This window comes from Schistocerca piceifrons, chromosome 3 (genome assembly GCF_021461385.2).
Source record: "Schistocerca piceifrons isolate TAMUIC-IGC-003096 chromosome 3, iqSchPice1.1, whole genome shotgun sequence".
Lineage (NCBI taxonomy): Eukaryota > Metazoa > Arthropoda > Insecta > Orthoptera > Acrididae > Schistocerca > Schistocerca piceifrons.
In genome coordinates this window covers 444,995,153-445,015,729 of record NC_060140.1, presented here as the reverse complement: position 1 = coordinate 445,015,729, position 20,577 = coordinate 444,995,153, and positions in this window count along the sequence as shown.

Below are 20,577 nucleotides of genomic sequence, written 5' to 3'. Positions count from 1 at the left end.
CTGTATTTTATACCTATTCGACACCTTCAGGACCATTCGAGCTGTCCTGCTGGAAGTTCCTTCTAAGACAGATACTCTATCAGCAATATTCTTGTTGATTAAGAACCCAACTCCATTGAGTTTTCCTTCTGGATCGCCACAAAAGTAAAACAAGTTGCCAGAGCGCAAACGGAGACAGTCTTCCCCTTTTCGGCGAACTTCGCTTAAACCAACAACACTCCAGTTGATTTTTGTAAGCTCTTTCTCGATCTCTTCTAGTCTGTCGTTGCCTATTAGAGAGCGACAGTTATATGTACAGACGTGAAGAGTCTGTATCTTCTTCTCAGCACCACTTGGTGTTTGGGACATCAAAGTTGCTCCCACCCGGAGATCCGACTGTGGGGCTATTACTCCGGAAAATTTAACATTAATGTCACACAACATAACTCGAAGGTGGGAAGCATAATCGCCACGCTTGCTTCAGAACGGATTGGCGATATAATTTCCAGGCCGCCCCTGACATGGGGTACAGACACCTTTGGTAGGCCGCTCCACTAGAGTACAGACGCCACCACACTGCTAGTTTTGGTCCACCCCGGGTATTTCATTTCCCCGGTGCCACCCATATCTGGGAGGCTTTCCCCTATCCGCCACCTGGGGAGGCGCCCGATGAGTAACTAAAGGCTGGAAAATGGCAGAGCTCACCACAATACTCAAGGAAGGAAGCAGGAGTAATTTGAAGGATTACAGACCCATATCACGGACGTCGATTGGCGACAGGATTTTGGAACAATTACCGTATTCGAACATTATGAACTACCGCGAAGAAAACGGTCTGTTGAAACGCAGTCAACAGTTACTCAGGAAGTATCGTTACTTATCGTTATTGTGAAACACAATTACCTCTTTATTCACGCGAAGTATGATTCCATACTTACAGATATGCAGAAGGCTTTTGACACCATTTCTCCGAAGAAACTTCTTATGAGATTGTGTGCCTATGGAAAATCGTCTCAGTTGTTTGACTGGATTCGAGACTTCGTGTCAGAAAGGACACGAATATGTAGTAATTGACGGAAAGCCATTGAGTGTCACTCAAGTGATATCTGACGTTGCCAAAGGAAGTGGTATAGGACCTCTGCTGTTGCTGATCAGTATAAACGATTTAGAAGACAATCTGAGCAGCCTTCTTCGATTGTTTGCAGATGACGCTATGTAATGAGACTTATTATAACGCTAGTATTTTCAGCAAAAAATTCTAATTTAGTTTATTGTATGTTAAGTGGTAGGTAATTTAACAAGCAAACATGGTACTTTTTGCAGACGATACTAGTATTGTAACAAATCCCATTAGAGAGAAAGCAAGAGAAGAGTTTGTAAATTATATTTTCCAAAGAATTATTAAGTGGTTCTCTGAAAATATACCTTCCTTAAATTTTAAAAACACGCTACATTCAGCTCTGTACATTGAATAATGTTTTACCAACAACTGATGTAACACATGAGCAAGAGTCAGTAAGTGGTGTAGAAACCACCTACTTCTTTGGTGTACATATTGCTGAAAATTTAATTTAGCAGAAGCATATTACTGAGCTTCAGCAATAATTAAGGTTAGCTACCTTTGCTCTTCATATAATTGCTAATCTTAGACATAAACGTATCAACCTTCGGGTATATTATGCATATTTCCATTCAGAATAATATTCTGGGGTTGCTCAAAAGCGAGCAGAAAGGATAATTTGTGGTGTCCCTCTGCGGACGTTATGTGGGTACCTACTCAAGGAGCTACGCGTTTTAATTGCGCCTTTACAATATGCATATTCGCAAGTAAAATTCATCGTAAATAATCCATCACAATCTGAAAAGAACAGTGATGTCCGTAACTAGAACACTGGATGTAAAAATGGCCCTGATTAACCATTTTTACAGCTTTAAGTGTCTCTGAGAGAAGTTTAGTATGCAGGAACAAATACTTTTGATCATTTGCCAAAACGTTAAATGTCTGACAGATGGTGAACCAAGTCTTAAATCCAATTGAAAATCATTTCTCCTGGACAAGCCCTTTAACTCCATTGTCGAATTCCAACTCAAAATCTAGAAGCCAGAAAAAAAAGTTTAGTTGAGTGAGGAGGACTACAAATAATAATGTATTCATTAATGTTTAAACTACTCATGTATACATGTCCAGTAAACTAACTTCTTCCACATAATTTCGATAAAAGAATCGTTGAAATGATCTGTGGAACATCTAACTAACAAAATAACTTTACCGTCTACCGAAGTCACCAGAAGACCACAACCTATTTCAAAGTGACTAAGGTATCTCAGTGGCGCGCAAAGTGGCAACTGACTCCAAATAAGGGGAGGTGTGAGGTCATCCACTTGAACGCTAAAATAAACCCGGTAAATTTCTATTAGACAATAAATCACAGCCGAGCGGTTCTAGACGCTACAGTCTGGAACCGCGCGACCGCGACGGTCGCAGGTTCGAATCCTGCCTCGGGCATGGATGTGTGTGATGTCTATAGGTTAGTTAGGTTTAAGAAGTTCTAAGTAGTAGGGGACTGATGACCTCAGAAGTTAAGTCTCATACTGCTCAGAGCCATTTGAACCATTTTTTGAATAAATCACACAAATATAAATACTGTCAGTTCTCCTACCTACATAGGAATTAAAATTACGAAAAAATAAAAACTTACAGCAGTCACTTAGAAATTGTTGTGGGGAAGACAATCCAAAGACTGCTTTTTATTGGCGGAACAGTTCAAAGATGCGACAGGTCTACTAAAGAGACTTCTAGCACTTCGCTTCTCCGTTCTCTGCTAGAGTATTGCTGAGTGGTATGGGATCCTTACCAGACGGGTTTTATGATGGACAATATCGAAATTAGGACAGCTCGTTGTGTATTATCAAGAAGTAGGAGCGTTACGAATATGTTAAGGGAGTTGTGGTGGCAGTCATTACAACAAAGACTTAAAACGATGACTTTTTCGTTGCGGCTATATCTTTTCATGAAATTCATTAACTAACTTTCTCCTTTGATTGCGAAATATTTTTCTGTCGGGAACCTTCGTAAGAAGAAATAATCACCGCTATAAAATAAGAGAAATCCAAGCTCGGAAGGAAAGCTTCAAGTGTTGTTTCATGTTCTTGGAGTGGAACGATAATGGAATAGTCTGAAGGTGGTTCAGTGAACCTACTGCCTGGCACTTAAGTGTGAAATGGAGGGTAGTCATGCAGAATGACATTATGAAATTAAATTATATATAGTAAGTCTTGTGCTTATGTACCTGAATGACTGACGTGATATTAGACTGTCAAATGACAGAGATGACATTAATCTGACCATCACCTACTTTCGACGTCAGAATGCAATAACCACTCACAGACGGCAGGTGGCAGCACTAGCAGTGTGGTGGGGGGGGGGGGGACGCCGAAAATAGTCGAGTCATCTTAGTAATGTCGAAACGAAGTGATTTATTAGACGCCCAATAGAGCATGATCGTTGGCTTTCGGGTCAACAAATCCAGAGAAAGCTAAGTTTACAAAGAGTTCAGGCGCCACCGTGGTTGAAGTAAACCGTGGATCGCAAAATGGCCCTATGCAAAACCAGTGCCGAGGCAAATGTGGTACACCACGGTCCATGCATGACAGGTGTGAACGACAGCTGCGGAAATGCGTACGGATGAATAGACGTTTAACTGCTGAGCAAGTGACACTTCAGGTGAACCAAGAGGCTACGAACAGTGTCTCTTCCACGACCGATTAGCAAACGATGCTGTGTATGGACCTACGCAGCAGGCGCCTGGTTCACGCACTGAAGCTGAGCGTATTCATTGGCGCCGAGGGCTGGAATTTGCACGACATTACCGCCGAGTGGCGACAAGTGGCTTTTTCATATGACAGATGACTCTTGTCGTGTACGATGTGAAACGTCTGAACCGCAAACACGCTGCAACAATCGTCGGGAGAGGGAGGGTTATGGTCTGGAAAATGTTTTCGTGGTATTTCCTGGGTAATCTCGTCATTCTGGAAGACACAATGGATGTAGACAAGTATGTGTCTTATGTGTCTATTCTTGAGTACCATGTCCACACCTACATGCAGTTTGTTTATCGTCGACTCTATGGTGTCTACCAGGACGGCAGTGTAACGTTCCCCACGGCTAGCACTGAACGTATGTGGTTCAAAGAGTAAAAAGATGACTTTACCTTACTCCCCTGGCCACCAAAGACCGTAAATTTAAACACAATCAAGAATCTACAGGACGACCCCGATCGGTCTGTTTGAGCCATGGATCGTTAACCGAGAAACTTAGTGCAGCTGGCCACGCCACTGTAGTCGCCATGGCACCACATCGCGTCGGTACCTGCACCGCACTCTCATCCTGCGAGTGTGAGAACGTTCCACGTCGCAAAATGTGATTATTCAGGCTTGTGAAAAGGGCTCACAGTAATATGACTGGACAGTATATTACACTGCTGCACGCCAAGCTTTTTATTACACTGAATGTTATTTAGAACCGAAATTCTTAATGAAAGGCTGGAAAATTACCGCGCAGTTTGCTTTCTGTGAAAAGCTTCGGAATATGTTCGAATTTATGTTACTGCAGTTTTCATCGTCCTCGTTGGTAGCTAGTAGCTAGTGGATGTATCGCATCGTCCTTGTTGAGCTGAAGATCATGTATTGAATAATTTTCTTTTAATATGGGAAAATAATTACGATAACAGAAAGCCAATCATCCTTTCGGCAACACAAAAACACAGAGAAATGGAATTTAAGATTTTGCTTAGGGAACACCTAACTACATCGCAGTCAGATCAATACGCAGGGCCAATTACTAACATTTTACGATAATAAACTGTTCTGTGTGTGTGTGTACTGGGATTTGGTATTAGGCCGTTGCGGGTGGACTTCACCTGAATCATAATATTAAATGCTTTGAGCGTCTAGGATCGAAAGTGTGAGCAGATAAACAGCTCATAAAAACATTCTTAAACAATTTCCAACAGAAAAAGCGCCACTGTATATTATATTCCCAAACTCAGGAAACACAAACTTAAAAACAGCATTATTTAGTACTTCTCTCTCCATTTAAACAGCCATAGTATTACAATTAAGGAACATGAAGTTGACGGACTGTTTAATACGTACCACAGTTAATCGCTGGCGAGAATTCAGTGGTTTTGTCTCCAGCGTCGTACCACTGTAAAGACAATGATGTAATGAGTCCAAGAGTGGAAATTGCCTTCACATTCACGTCAGGAACTGGGCTCTTTATTTAATTAGCCATGACATTTCCAAAGCATGAACGTTTATGGGGTATGAGACTTGTGGACAGTTAATGGGCCTCTCTGCTGACTACTTTTCGCCGTCGTTCAAGAGGGAAGGACGTTTTTGTTCATTTATTCCTATAAAAGTGAAGGATTCCTATGTACCGGATGTCTCAGCAATGCAGACCGAAAACATATGTAACCGTTCGCCTACTAAACATCTGTGACCTGTAAAAAGCTACTGTGAAGTGGCATATAGCTGTAAACTCCTACGCCTACACAAAATAATGGTAAACAATAAGCGACAATAAGTTTATGAAACATACTTTTCTCCATACCGTAAATATACTACCATTTTAATATGATTCATTTCTAAGTAGTCACATGCCCATTCACGGTCACGTTAATGTACTTTTCTGACCATTCTAGGCGAAGTAAAACAAGAGTCCAGGGAAAGTTAAATGATTTATTCTAAGAAGAATGTATGAATTCACTGATCCCCGTTTCCCAAGTTTTTCCGCAGAAGAACGAATAAATAAGGTTTTGATATTCATAGTAAACAGCATACGTTGTGGGGGAAAGAACTGAAGTAGCGAGGTCTAATATACAATCGTATGATATTTAACGTTAGCTCCAAGAAAGATTCCGTAACGTGTGTCAATTTTAAAAGTGGAAAAAGTCCTGTTTTTTTAAGCTTCCGAAATCGTTTTAGGTAATTTTCTAAAATTTGTTGCTCATCCATTACGTTCCTACATTACCAGAGTACGGCGGTTGGTTGAGCAGCGGTAATAACAGTTATGAATTGGATCTCCCTTAGGCCAGAGAAAAATTCACAAATGAGTGGTTTCTTTTTATGGAATATTTCGTGAGGATATTTTGTACAGCACTTGAAGCATCTCTAGAAGAATTAAAAACAGAACACTGTAGCGAAATCATTTTGCACGCATAAAGTTTCATGGTATGAAAAATTTGTTTCCATGTTTATAATTGCCACTTTATTGTAAGTCAGACTTTTCTTCTTAAATAGTGATCAATGAGGCACATTTTATGGTACTGAACCTGCTGTACACACATTTTAATAAAGTAAGAAATGAGTTGTGCCAGCTCCTTAAAAGTTTTCCTTGTATTTATTCTAGATTTAATTCTAGTCTTAAATTCACGGGTGCTAAAGTTAAGTATTGATTTAGTTCTAACAGATTGTCTGGAATGAACCACTGCAATAAAGCGCCAACAACAGAAATCCTCTGGAAAAATTAAGTTAACAGTATAACTAGAGTCAATAACAGACTACATTAAAAGTAAAGTTCACCGATTTGGGCGCCATTAAGCAAACAATTGAACGGAAATGATCAGTTAATGAGGATATGTTTATCTCAGCTTCATACATCGATGTAGAAACTGTCCACTAAGCATAGTTACGTGAAATAAATAACCCCACTCTCATATGTATTCGCTCTATAAGATAAACCATTGATCATAAAAACAGAATAATTATGCAAATAATACTACTGGGACTGCGCCACGAGGAATTAACTTCCTTACAGCCCTAAAGAAATATAAATAATGTCAGCAGTAGCACTGGCGCAGTTATTAATCGATCTGTCACGCATAAATACAACGATGACTGTTTTAACCTCAAGTTTCTTTTACTGCTTGTAAATTACCAAAAGCACTTTTATTGATCAACCATTTGCCGATAACTGAGTTCATCTTTCTACAGCCACAAATGTAGCACTCGAACACCGTGTCAATGAACTTAATGTACTACAAACCGAAACGGTAGCAACGCCCAAAGATTCCCATACTTACAGTGGAAAAACTATAGCTTAGTCGTATCAGCTGAATAGAAATGTGATTCTGTGATTCGATGTTGACTAATGAAAAATCTTCCAGCAGCACATGTCACTGAAGTAACAATACCGTGTGGTAGTAAAGTAGCGTCACACACAATACTCCACTAACTAAGCAACACGTTTAATTTGCTGCGTGTATCGGTCGGTACATTCATATTATTCATGTTATAATTATTTTTTAAAATCCTATGATGGGAGGAATTCTGTGAAATAGTTACTCTCTGAGCTTCAATTCCCTGCATATAAATTGATCAGATCTATGGCCATTGGAACAACACTCCTATTGAAGCACATAAAAAGCGAATAATTAACTGCTTAATTTTAACTGAGGTTCCCGTCACTGCTCGTCAGAACACGACAATAACATTATAAAGAAAAACACTTCCCAATGTTCTGCAAAATTATATTTATTTGGTCACTAACTGGCTTTCGGCTTCTCAGACCATCACTTGAAAATAGCCTGAGAAGCCGAAAGCTGGTTAATGACTATATGAATATAATTACGTCTCATAGCCGTAACGACTCGCTCGCACCCACTTACCCAGTGCTGTAAGTCGGTCATACCATCCACTTCCACTTGCCCATTCTCACTCACTCATCCGGTCCAACTCATTGTTATTTTTCTCTCTCTAATGTTCACCGTCTCCTGTGTCACAGCCTTCCTTCTTTACTGCTATTACATGCTCCTGTCACTTTCACTGTCTCCCTCTTGCTCTCTCTTATTGCAACTGCCTCATTCATTCCTTCCCGCTGCTGTTTCCTCTTCTCACAGTCACTATATGTCTCTTTGTCATTCTCATTATCAATGGTTCTCACCCATTTCCACTTTCTTCTTCTCATTATTCCTGCCCTATGGAACTGTGTCCTTCACTCTTCGTAGCGCTCTTCTGTCACTTCCAACTATATTCCACTACTTCACAATAAAGGGTGGCAGCCAAAAACAGTTGCAGGATAGAATTTTTTATTAAAATTAATTTTTATTAAAATTAAGAATTTTAATAAAAAAATTCTATCCTGCAACTGTTTTTGGCTGCCATCCTTTATTGTGAAGAATTTTAACAGTTGCTGCTGCAGCCACGTTTAAAATCTTGAGATATTCCACTACCACTGTGTCCCTTTCTTTCTCGTATACTGTCTTTGTCTCCTTTGTCCTTTCTATACCACAAACACTGTCTACGATCTTCCATTATTTATTATTTATCCGGCTCTTTCCCACTGCCACTGTCTCCGCCACTCTCTCCATACAAAAGATTGAATATGTTCGCACTCCAAAATCTGTGGGGAAACTTTCAATGGTGCTGAGGAACTTAGAATGCTGCAGCTGTTACCCCACTTTTGAGTCGGAGGCTTTTCAACAAACAGGAACGTATTCGCATTTTGTGTGCTCCAATATGAGCACCTACCAGTTTATTCTCTTCTTTTTCCTGCCGCAGCAGAGCATGTCACTCATATGAAAAGAAATGCATCGATCAGTAAAATTCTGACAGTTTACCTTTGTCAATCTGAAACAATGGAAAACTAATTTTACACCTCAGACAGGATCTTTCATGGAATAAATTTTTGCGTGTGCTTCAGTACTAAAACATGGCTTTCCAGAACCCGTATAATAGTAATGGAGAAATTTTAAAGTATATTTCCCTGTGCTAATACCCTTTTTAAACTACATTCTTGCCTCAAACTGAATTTTACGTGTACAATTAGGGTGTCTGTATCCCGAAAACGGATAAAGAGTCCAAGAAAATTTTAAAGATTTTTCGAGGTCGGGACCTTTGGGATATACCTTAAAACGGCAGCCATTTGCTGTGCATAGCTGTCTTGCTACAAAAAATCTTTCAAACCCTTTCTCAGCAATGGATAGTGATATCAAGAAAATTTTCAATGTTGTTCGATATCTGGAGCGCAGAAATATGATGTAAAAATTTAAGACCTATTCTGCGCATAGACGTCTTGTGATCTGTGGCCCGGTTTCGGTGCAAGAAAATGATAGAAAAACGCATTTATCTCGTTTTCTAAGGAACTGTTCGTGGACTAATGGTGCCCACTGTAGGCGACGTCAAATGCAATAACAAATAAAAGATGTACGTAATTAGCCTCAGCTAGAAAAAAAGTGTGTCACATTCGTACTGTGACTCTGTACTGTAGAATAGTGACAGTAAAATAATCCTTGTGTTGGTTATACCATAGGTCCCTAGCCCGAGGCCTATCCAAAACACCTGATCGTACCTTTCTATCGCTAGTAGAACCCGAGGCATGAGCAAGAAAAACTCCGGTTATCATACATGTTGTTTTGGAACATACTGGCAAATTCTGTAGCATGCGTACCGATACTGGCACTCCTCTAACTGTGATGCGCAAGTTCAATAGAAGTCTGATCAGCCTGTTGAGGCGGTACTAGAGTCGAATTTAAGGACAGTATCGACAGATAGAGTTTGGAGTTGTTAGAACAGCAATAAGGCATATACTGGGAGTCCCAAGCAAATGTATACACTCTTTTTATGGCGCCTATAGTAATATTTATTAAGATACGGAAAAATCTGAAAATTCAAAGTAATGTGAACAAATGTAGACACCAGCCATTTTCGAAAGTATTCAAATTGTTGCCACTGTGGCCCCGGCACAGCTGATAAAGCTGACCAATAGATCCAATATGTTACTAATCGTTTGCTATTCTTATTTTGGCACAATAGATAGTCTTGTGTTATAAACAGTGTCCTTCACATGCCCCCAAACAAAAAAGAATCTTAGAGGTGAAATCTAGTGAGCGTGTTGAGTACTCGGTACTACCTCTTCGTCCTATGCAAATTATCCGATAGGTGTTCGTCAAAGTAGGTCTTTACATGGCGATGGTAGTGGGGACATGCTCACCCCTCCTGGAAATACCATTCTCTATCCCGAACAATCCCTTCGATGCTTGGCACGGCGTATTCATTTAATAGAATCAGGTAATTTTCAACAGTCACTGTATGCCCAAAAAGGAAAGTCTGATCAAATTCAATGCTAATAAACATAACCACACTGCAACTAATGTTACATTCACATTGTGTACCATTGTCACGTGAGGATTATAAGCTAGCCAGTAACGACATTTTTGACGATTAGCCGGCCGCTGTGGCCGAGTGGTTCCAGGCGCTTCGGTCGGGAACCGCGCTGCTGCTACGGTCGCCGGTTCGAATCCTGCCTCGGGTATGGATGCATGTGATGTCCTTAGGTTAGTAGTTTTAAGTAGTCCTAAATCTGGGGGACTGATGACCTCAGATGTTAAGTCCCATAATGCTTAGAGCCATCTGAACCATTTTTTGGTGACGATAAATTTAACCACTGAATTTAAAAGCTCATCTTGCTTCATGATACTCTCAAAATTTAGTTTTTCGGTCATTGTCATCCTCATTCAGATCGTGGACTAATCAAGGAATAAAACTTTCCTGTTCGAGATGCTTCAAAACGCGACGGACGCTCGGTTTTGGAATTCCTGTCCCACGAGCCGCTTGCCACTTAGACTTTCTAGGAGATTTCGGAAATATATCGATGGTTTCTCAATCTCTTGCGGGGCCGATGGATGATCTTGATCTCCTGGAACCGGTCTTGTGGGCATTCTGGACAGTTCCTTTGGAACGTGGTACGGGTCCATAGGATAGACAAAGCATGGAAAGATTGAGTTCCGTGACATATACACGGTTCACTTTTAATACACACCAACAAACAACAACACTTTTGGGAAGCAGTTTCACACAGATAGAAAACCATTAAAAAACAATCATTTTACAGAAAGTGTTACCTACAGTTACAAATCAGCACTGCAGAAAAAACTAATTTAAATTTCAGGAGAACGTGACTCTTATCCCATATATTACAATGAATAAGAGGTGGGTAGCAGACTTGGTAAGTTATTTAATCGTATAGCTCTTATAATTACACTTTTCCCTATGACATTAAAGTCTCTTCTTTATCTACGGCAATGTCTGAAGCAGAAGAAATGAACTAATATTTAAGCAGTAGCATGGAATTCCAAGCCAGGTCTTCTTGCTTCTTACGCAGAAATGCTACACATTACACCATCACAGCAATCCGGTTAACATTACTGCATGTACTACGTGAGTTGAATGCCCTCGCCAGCACAAACTTCAAATTATATCTTCTGCTTATTTTCCCTTGCACTGTCACTATTGACCGGGCTCTCCGGCGTCGGAATAGCATCCCAGCACAAATTTTAATTCATTTTTTCTGTTTCATTCATTATCGTAGATAAAAAATGTCTCAGGGAAAAATGCAATTATAAGATCTATAAGATCAGCTACGGTACAGGACTTTCCCATTACGTCCAGCGCTGGGGTGTTATTCCAATCCCGGAAAAGGGCTGCTCGTTCCGTGTTGTCGCGCAATAGGGGTGAGAGTGTCACCGATATGGTATCCGAGTTGGGGTGGCAGTCACTGAAACAAAGGCAGTTTTCTTTGCCGTGGGATCTACTTACGAAATTTCAGTCACCAACTTTCTCTTCAGAATGCGAATATATTTTGTTGACACCCACCTACGTAGGGAGAAATGTTCATCATAGTAAAATAAGAGAAATCATAGCTCGAACGGAAAGATTTAAGTGTTCCTTTTTCCCACGCGCCATTCGAGAGTGGAATGGTAGAGAAGTAGTATGAAAATGATTCGATGAACCCTCTGCCTGGCACTTAAGTGTGAATTGCAGAGTAACCATGTAGATGTAGATTTAGGGAGCCCAGGCAATAGAGACAATGAAAGGGAAAATAAGCAGGAGATATGATTTTGTGTTGCGGAGGGCATTAAGCGTAGGTAGTTCGTGTAGCACGGTCAACCACAGAGTTGCGGTAGTGTAATGATTAGCATTTCTGCGCAGCAAGTAAGAAGACCCGGATTCGAGTCTGGACCGCAGTACAAATTTTAGTTCATTTCTTCTGCTTCAATCTTTATTTAATCTTGCCAATTCCCTAATTAGCTTTGGTCAAATAACTAAATATTGCCCAGTCGACAGTACAAATTGACCATTGTCAAAAGCTATAAGAAGCGAATCCTTCCCCTGTTAGTCAGTGGGTTTAGATAGTTTGCGAGCTGCCTTTAGATCGAGTCCTTTGACTAGCATCTGAGAGCTCTGTTCAAAATACAGAATGTAACAATATCTCAGATGCACCTGAAACAGGCCAGTGTTAAGCACAAGCAACACACAGTATACCAGCACTTCCAAGAACAAATAACGAGTGTGAAAACCAAGTCTGTCAACACAATGTACATCAAGGTCAAGAAGCAACATCATCATAACAGAGAGAGTAGCAAAACAAGATGATATCAATCAAACAAGCACCTTAAATCCTCGAACTGAGGCCGTAGGAGTAGTATACACCCGCGGAATTTGTATTATATTACTGCACAAAACAGGTCAGTCATAAAATTGCGCCGCACTGTAGGTGAACGAAAGGCAGAATCGTGGCGACATACCATCCGTACATAGTACCTAAATAACACTGCACAATCCAAATGCAATAACGACGCCCGACTTCCTGTCTGGCGGCATATTTAACATGCAACATGTTCTCATCCAGAGTCTACTCGTGTTTCAACTATTCACCATCATGCGGCGTGCGGCACTTAACCTTCTCTTCGCACGTGCACTACAGGAGAACTGGCTGCCGTTCGCCGCGCCGGACATCATCCCGACGGTCAGCAACGACTTCCACCTACTAGAACACATGGCCACCACACTAGCCCTTCTCGTTTTCACTTCCCGAGGCCCGCGCTCGGCCAGGTAAACAGCTCCTGGTCAGAGGTCGCAAACACTATCTGAATGAAGTGTGGCCAACCAAGGAAGCTAAGGGAAAACTAGCGCCGCATTGTAGGTGAACGAAAGGCAGAATCGTGGTGACATACGATCCGTACGTACAGAGTGCAGCACATGGCACACCCTCTTCCTCAGACTTACCTCACAGACGAGAAATTGTGAGTCGCGATGCTGCATCACAACAAAACTTCATTCTGAATTGCCTTTCTATTTGCACTTACGTTCTCAGTCTTCAGGTAGCACTTGAGAGTGAACTTCTGCGCTCTAGGTTCAGCCTCCCTTCATCCATTTTTCAATCCGTCACACCTGAAATGAGAGTTGTAAAAGAGTGCATACATTTTTTGGGAGACAACGAAACTAGCACATACCAGTTTCGAAAGACTTCCTCACCACAAAATTCATAACAGTATTAGAGCAATTAAAAATCAATTAACAGCAATTTAATTATTATGTTTAAAATCAGCAATGTACTACACGTACGCGCCAAACAAATTGATATTCAAATACAGGATGTGTAAACAGGCAGAATTCGGCGCTGCGGTCGGCAACGCCTTTGTAAGACACTAAGTATCTGGTGTAGTTGTTAATTCCGCTACCGCTGCTACACTGGCAGGTTAGCAAGATGTGAATGAGTTTGAACGTGATGTTACAGTCGGCGAACGGGGGACGGGACACAGCATTTCCGAGGTAGCGATGAAGTGGGGATCTTCCCGTAAGACCACTTCGTGAGTGTACGTGAATATCAGGAGCCAGATAAAACATCAAATCTCCGATATCGAGGCGGCCGGAAAAAGATCCTGCAAGAACGGGGTGACGACGACTGAAGAGAATCGTTCACTGTGACAGAGGTGCAACCCTTCCGCAAAGGACTGCATATTTCAATGCTGTGCCATCAACGAGTGTCAGCGTCCGAACCATCATCGATAAGGGCTTTCTGAGCGGAAGGTCCACTAGTGTACCTTGATGACTGCACGACCCAAAGCTTTACGCCTCGCCTGGGCCCGTCAACACCGAACTGGACTGTTGATGACTGGAAACACGGACGGGTCTCATTTCAAATTGTATCTAGCAGATGGACGTGTACGGGTAAGGTGACAACATCATTATGGCATGGATCCTGCGTGTTAGCAGGGGACTGTTGAAGCTGGTGGAGGCTCTGCAGTGATGTGGGGCGAGTGTAGTTGAAGTGATACGGGACACGTGATACGTCTAGATGCGACTCTGACAGGTGACGTATGTAAGCATCCTGTATGATCACCTGCATTCATTCATGTCCATTGTACATTCCGACGGACTTGGGCAACTCCAACAGGACAATGCGACACCCTACACGTCCAGAACTGCTACATAGTGGCTCCAGGAACACTATTCTGATTTTAGTTCCTCAGCCACCAAACTCACCGGTCAAGAACATTATTGAGCATATCTAGGGTACCTTGCAACGTGCTGTTCAGAAGAGATCTCCGTTCCCTCGTACTCTTACGGATTTATGGACAGACCTTCAGGGTTCATGGTGTCAATTCGCTCCAGAACTACTTCAGACATTAGTCGAGTCCATGCCACGTCGCGTTGCGGCACCTCTGCGTACTCGCGGGGGCCCTACTCGATATTAGGCAGGTCTATGGGTTTCTTTGGTTCTGCCATTTCGTGTTGCATTAGTTCTGCATGCCCGCAGGTGTACAGTTTCTTTGGATCTTCAGTGTAGATAACAGTTAAATAAACTAAATGAACATTTGCGAACATACATTGTAAATAAAAATTAACAATACCATAATGTACGTGGGGCAATTCCGTATTAGGACCCTAACACATCAATAACGTTATTATAAGCAATCATGCACTACGTCCTGTCTCAGTGGCGGTTCCAGCATTTTGTTTTGGGACGGGCTTGACCCAACTGAGCGTACTCTTTCTCAAAGTGAACGTTAATATACTAGAAAACACACCTAATTTTATTTTGCTCATTTATTGCATAGCGAGTTTCCTCGGACAACTTTATGCCAATTCTTCAGTGACTTCGACAGGTTGTAGGCTACCAGATATATCCCGGTAAATATACATGGTAGTCAAACCATTCAGCCTGTCATCCGTCATTGTCGTGCTAAAAGGTACGACTTAACCAGTTTAAGCGAAGAGAAACTACGCTCCACACTACAAATGGATACTGGTAATGAAGCCAGAACTTGTAAAAGAATTATTATGTTAAGGAAAATTAATTTGTCTCTTGATGTTCCTCTTCTGCTGATTCGGGGGGCATATTCCGTGGCTCTCCAGAGCTCCCTCCAAAGAGCTATTTCTCCCGATAACGAGAGAGGATGAGGCAAGTCGCTGCTGTAAACACGTGCTGCTACCACAAAAGATTTCAGATTATCTGTTTTTACGATGGCACTTGATGAACTGATCGAGAGCTGAAGAGTGCTCTGCTCTCGGAAAGCGACTCCACAACTGTCCCAACACAAAATCGATGAATGGAAGGAATTCATTCAATCTGAAACAAAACGCGACATTACATTATTCTCAAACTCGAAACAGTAGAAAAGAAAGAGAAATGCTGCATGAAACAAAAAGCGTGAGAATGTATTAAAGGTTTATTTTACCTGTAGTATACCTTAGCATCAGGTGCTTCTATATTTGAGTGACGATCAGAACGTTTCGCGATTCTGGCTGCCTGCACTGGGATGTCCAAAGGTTCTACAATATGACACGCCTCTTGGAAAATTTCTTCACATTTTGTTGCTGTGTATCGTTCCAATGTTCTTATTACACTGTCTTCCATCTCATAGCAAAGGTTGAGATCTAATGTAACAGCCTGGAATTCGCGTGAGAGAGAAACAGTAATTTCAAATTCAGCTGCGGTCACTGTCAAAGTTAAGACAAAGTCATATCGTTGAATAGAAGCCAGAAGACTTATACTTTCCATTGACGGAGAAGTTCTGCCCATTTCTTCAACGAAGCGTACGATAGAGTCAAAGAGCTCCTTGAACTGAAGGAGAATATCAAGCCTTTGAAGCCAGCGTGTATCACTAAAACTTTGTAACTTAACTCTTTTCGCCTCTGGTATTTTTCAAGGATAGCTCACGTGGTAGGTTACAACCGTTTTCTGACTCGCACACAAAATTGGTAACACGATTTGCAACTCCCATCTTATGACGAATACTAGGCCAGCTGCACGCCCTCACGATAGACAGGTTTAGTTTATGTTTTGCACAAGCATATAAGTCGCTAGCGGTTGGAGGTGCTTTATTCGGGACTGTGCGCCACTGAACTTTCCATACATTTTGGCACCTCCATCATAAACCTGACCTCTCAAATTATTAACTTGAAGGCCGACTTGATTTAATTCTTGAACAACTTGATCGTTTAATGCAGCACCAGTCATGTCAGTGGCAGATAGAAAGCGTATGAAGTCTTCTCGTATTGAGTATCTTTGTAAATGCAGATACCTGGTACATACACTGATTTGTTTTGTACCATTGGCATCCGTTGCTGCGTCACCAAGGGCAGCATAATATTTTGCCTCTTTAACTTTGTCGAATACCTTTTTCATGACAGAATGGCAAAAATCAGTCAGCTGATTCTGAGTTGTATTGCTCAGATTTGTAGCATTTTTTGGCGCTGTCTCTAAATGTTTTTGGAGAGGCGGATCACCGATTTCATCACTCAGTGTATCATCATCTCGATGGCCTCTTAATGATATGTTTTCTCGACCATAAAATATGATCGTCTTTACTATAGGAATCAGCCGCTCTCTATTGAGTTAATCATTTTCAGTTTCTCAATTTCGATTAAATTATTTGCAGTTTTTTCAGGGTTTTCATAAGAACTTTTGAAATGTGTGCTTTTTAAAACTGCCATTTTGTGATAATCTGTAGCAGAATACATTCTGAAGATTTCTAGTGATGTTTTGCATTTGCGAAGTGGACGAGTGACTAAAGATCTTAGAGCCACAGAATGCTTGCTCCCATTATCTGGACCAGAAAATAGTATACAAGGCAAACAGTATGCACCGTCCTGTTGTTGGCTATAGACTGCGGAAGAGTAATTCTTTGGCCAATCAGAACGAAGCTTTCTTTTTTGTCTAACCTCTGTCTATTGCAGATATTCTTAATTACGAGGTTGTTCTGAAGACTCCGTCAGATGTTCATACTTTTCCTCGTCACTTAGTACTTTATAAGTGATATCAAAAGTATTTTCGGCGCAAGTAGTCGATGTACTGGCCACTCCCGTTGATACTGGTTCCTGTTCTGTGACAATGACAAACAAAAACTACAACTTATAGGCGAATCAGAGAATCATACATAACCACATCAACAAGTTACCAACAACTAAAATAACTCTTCGGAACTATATTACAGGGTTATTTAAAAAGGCCAATAATCATTTAAAATAAAACTTATTGATATTGAGCTTTTTTTATTACGAGCCAAACTTGAAATTAGCTAGTACTTGTAAAAGTTACATACAAACTAACCTACTGGACCAAAATGTGTGAAAAAGCTGATATTTCGCTATTTTGAAGATGGTCCCACAGTAAAAGTTGTTACTGATGAGTGCCTTAACACATTAAAAGATTATTTACTGATTTTAGGTAAATACCGCGGCATAAAAGTATGAAATTCACGGCAACACATGCATGCACACGAAGAAAGCCAGTTTAAAAAGAATTCAAATCCGAACAGACCCGACGATTGGTATTACATCATTTACGCTAAATATTACTTCTCGCTGTAATTTATGGGGCAGGCAGAGAGGATCGAGTGGTCAGAGCATTTTTGTTGCCAACAGTGGAATGAGATTTCCCACTGAAAGAACTTATTCAAAACCACTATAAACCACTACCTTTTTATCGTGCCCTTAACAAAGCCATTAAACTGTTATTTTTTAAGTACTGAGTATGTTGGGTAACCAAAAGTATGACAAAGTTCAGATTATCCCTTTGTTTAAAGCTAGAACAATATTATGAAATGCACAGCAAACTTACCTAAGAGAAAATGAAGAACTCGGGGTTGTCAACATCTTCGTCGACAAAAGGTTCAACACCAGAGGCAGAGGTAGTAGCGGATAGAGTATGTTCAGATGCCTTACATGTCGTTAACAGTTCCTGTCAGGTCACATGAAATTGAATGAAACCGCAAACAGCTGTTAATTGATGGTCTATTAACACGATCGGCTTCGATGCGTTAAAGCAACATCTTCAGGTGTAAGTGGTGTCACATAAATTATCACATGGGGACACCCCAACGTTCGTGGTCAGAGAATCCAACCCCATGAAGAGAGGAAATGCTCAACGAATAAAAATCGGCGAAACATTGGGGTGAATACTGCAGGGGATGCGTCAACTGTAGACAGTAGTTCAAAATGGTTCAATTGGCTCTGAGCACTATGGGACTTAACTTCTGAGGTCATCAGTCCCCTAGAACTTAGAACTACTTAAACCGAACTAACCTAAGGACATCACACACATCCATCCCCGAGGCAGGATTCGAATCTGCGACCGTAGCGGTCGCGCGGTTCCAGACTGAAGCGCTTAAAGCGCTCGGCCACTCCGGCCGGCGTAGTCAGTAGTCGTAAGGGTAAAACACTAGTGGATTCTCTGACTACGAAAGTTACACTCTATTATGGCGCTTTAACGAAGCGAAACCGGCAGGGTCAATAAACCATCGGTCAACAGCTGTCTGCATTTTCATTCAATTTCAAGTCACCATGAATTGCAACGGCTGTGGCTGCCCATGTTACAAAGTTATAAGTTTCTCCCTGTGCACTTATGTTGGCAGTTCATTATTGTGGAAACATAGTTTTCTCCTTCCGATTCTTGCTCGAATCGACACATGCGAATTCATCATTTCGGATTTCATTTTATTGCTCGCTTTAGTTTTAATAGTGCTCATCTGGCTAAAAAGTCATTCTACTTCGGCAATTGACCGTCGTACAGTGAAAAAGTTGTCAATTCGATAAATGGGTTAACGTCATCTCTATGTTGAAGCACTTCACACCAGAAGTTAACAGCGTCTGTTTCGGACCATTTGACAAGAACTGAATTTTGTCATTGAAAATCCGTTTTTGTTATTGAGCCAGGATCAATATTACACGATTCAAGGAGAGGAATCAATAACTCTTTAACGACACAAAGAGCTTTGGACACTGAAGAAGTGAAATTCTCCTCAGAATTTCACTGTTGTCTGGAAGTCGTTGCAACAACTGAATTATTAATTGCTAGACAAACTGGATGCATCTCAGACGTAGAACATGTTCTTGTTCTGCGTATAATTGAGATTTTCTCAGTTCATTAACCTTATTTTCGAACTAATATACTAGATATGTTTTGGTATCTCAGTGGTTTTCAAAGGCTAAATTCAATTTTCTTTCCATTGATATGTAGGGACAAAAACTTCCTTATTAATGATTCAGTTAGCACAACATGGGTATTTAACAGCTTACATGGATCCTCTGTGTTGGGTTCAAAATGTTAATCACCAGATGGAAATATGAAAGAATCGCCTTGGAAAATATTTAACTACGCGTAACTGGGTTCATCAGGAAACGATGAATAAAGCATTTCTGCACTGTAACAGTTCTAAGCTCTAACCGCTGGTCTGTAGTTCTTGTTACCACAGGCTCAACGGACAACCATCGCGTATCACATGAGCGTGGAATTTTAAGGTGTTCTGTTCCTTTGACAGTCTGATAAATATCACTATTCAACTGTTGGTGAGTTGAAGAATGCAAAAAAAAAAAAAAAAAAAAAAAAAACATGATTCCCTAAGTAATAAGTCCAGTTTTCCTGGAGCATCTCACTTGCAGCAGAAGTAGCAAGTTGAAATGAAAGGCAAATTTTAACTTCCATTATCAGGTCATCAATAAACATCATACATTGTGTCACTCTATATAGCGCACTGCCATCTAGCCGTGAACATACAGAAGTTCATCTCGCTGGAGGAGACGCAGCAGTGTAGCGTCCTATGTCAAGTTATAAAAACGTAATTATCGTGAGCTCTAAGAAAAATTACTGATAAAATACATTTGGTACACAAGTTTTTACTTGCTCTACCGGTGTTGACAGCAGACTGCACACAGTGTGGTTTTTCGAAAACGGATTTTGGAAAACCTAAGTTGTCTTGTATGGATAGACAGAGCTTCATTTACTGGGTGAACAACTGCGACTCGTGTAACGTGGTAAGATAATGTCCGGGTATGTTTGACACATTTAGATACAGAGCAGATAGCGTCCATGGCATAAAAACCGTCGATAATAAGGTTATCGGTCTTGTTAAGGGCGAGATGAATGGGTTGCAAATAGTGAAGGTTGCAGGTTTGCAACAACAAATTAATGCGTATCACATACAACTGGGTACTACTTAAAGTGAGCTAAAGTATGCGACCTACTGCAGCAAGGACAACTGGAGTTCACAATAACATGCCTGTACAGTGCTCAACACATGTTGCACTTGGTTAATGTTTAATATAAGGGCATGTAGCTGAAAACCAGTCAGCCTCAGCATGACGATAAGTATGTCATTAGCAATGACGCTTCTGTGGTCGCACTCTTTACTGCAGTAAATGAAATGTGTCGTGTGTAATTTTGGTATCTGAATCGACCGTGAGCGAACAGCAATGTTGTAAAATTTTTAATGGAACTAAGCATATACCAGAAGTGGAATGTCAGAGGAAATTATT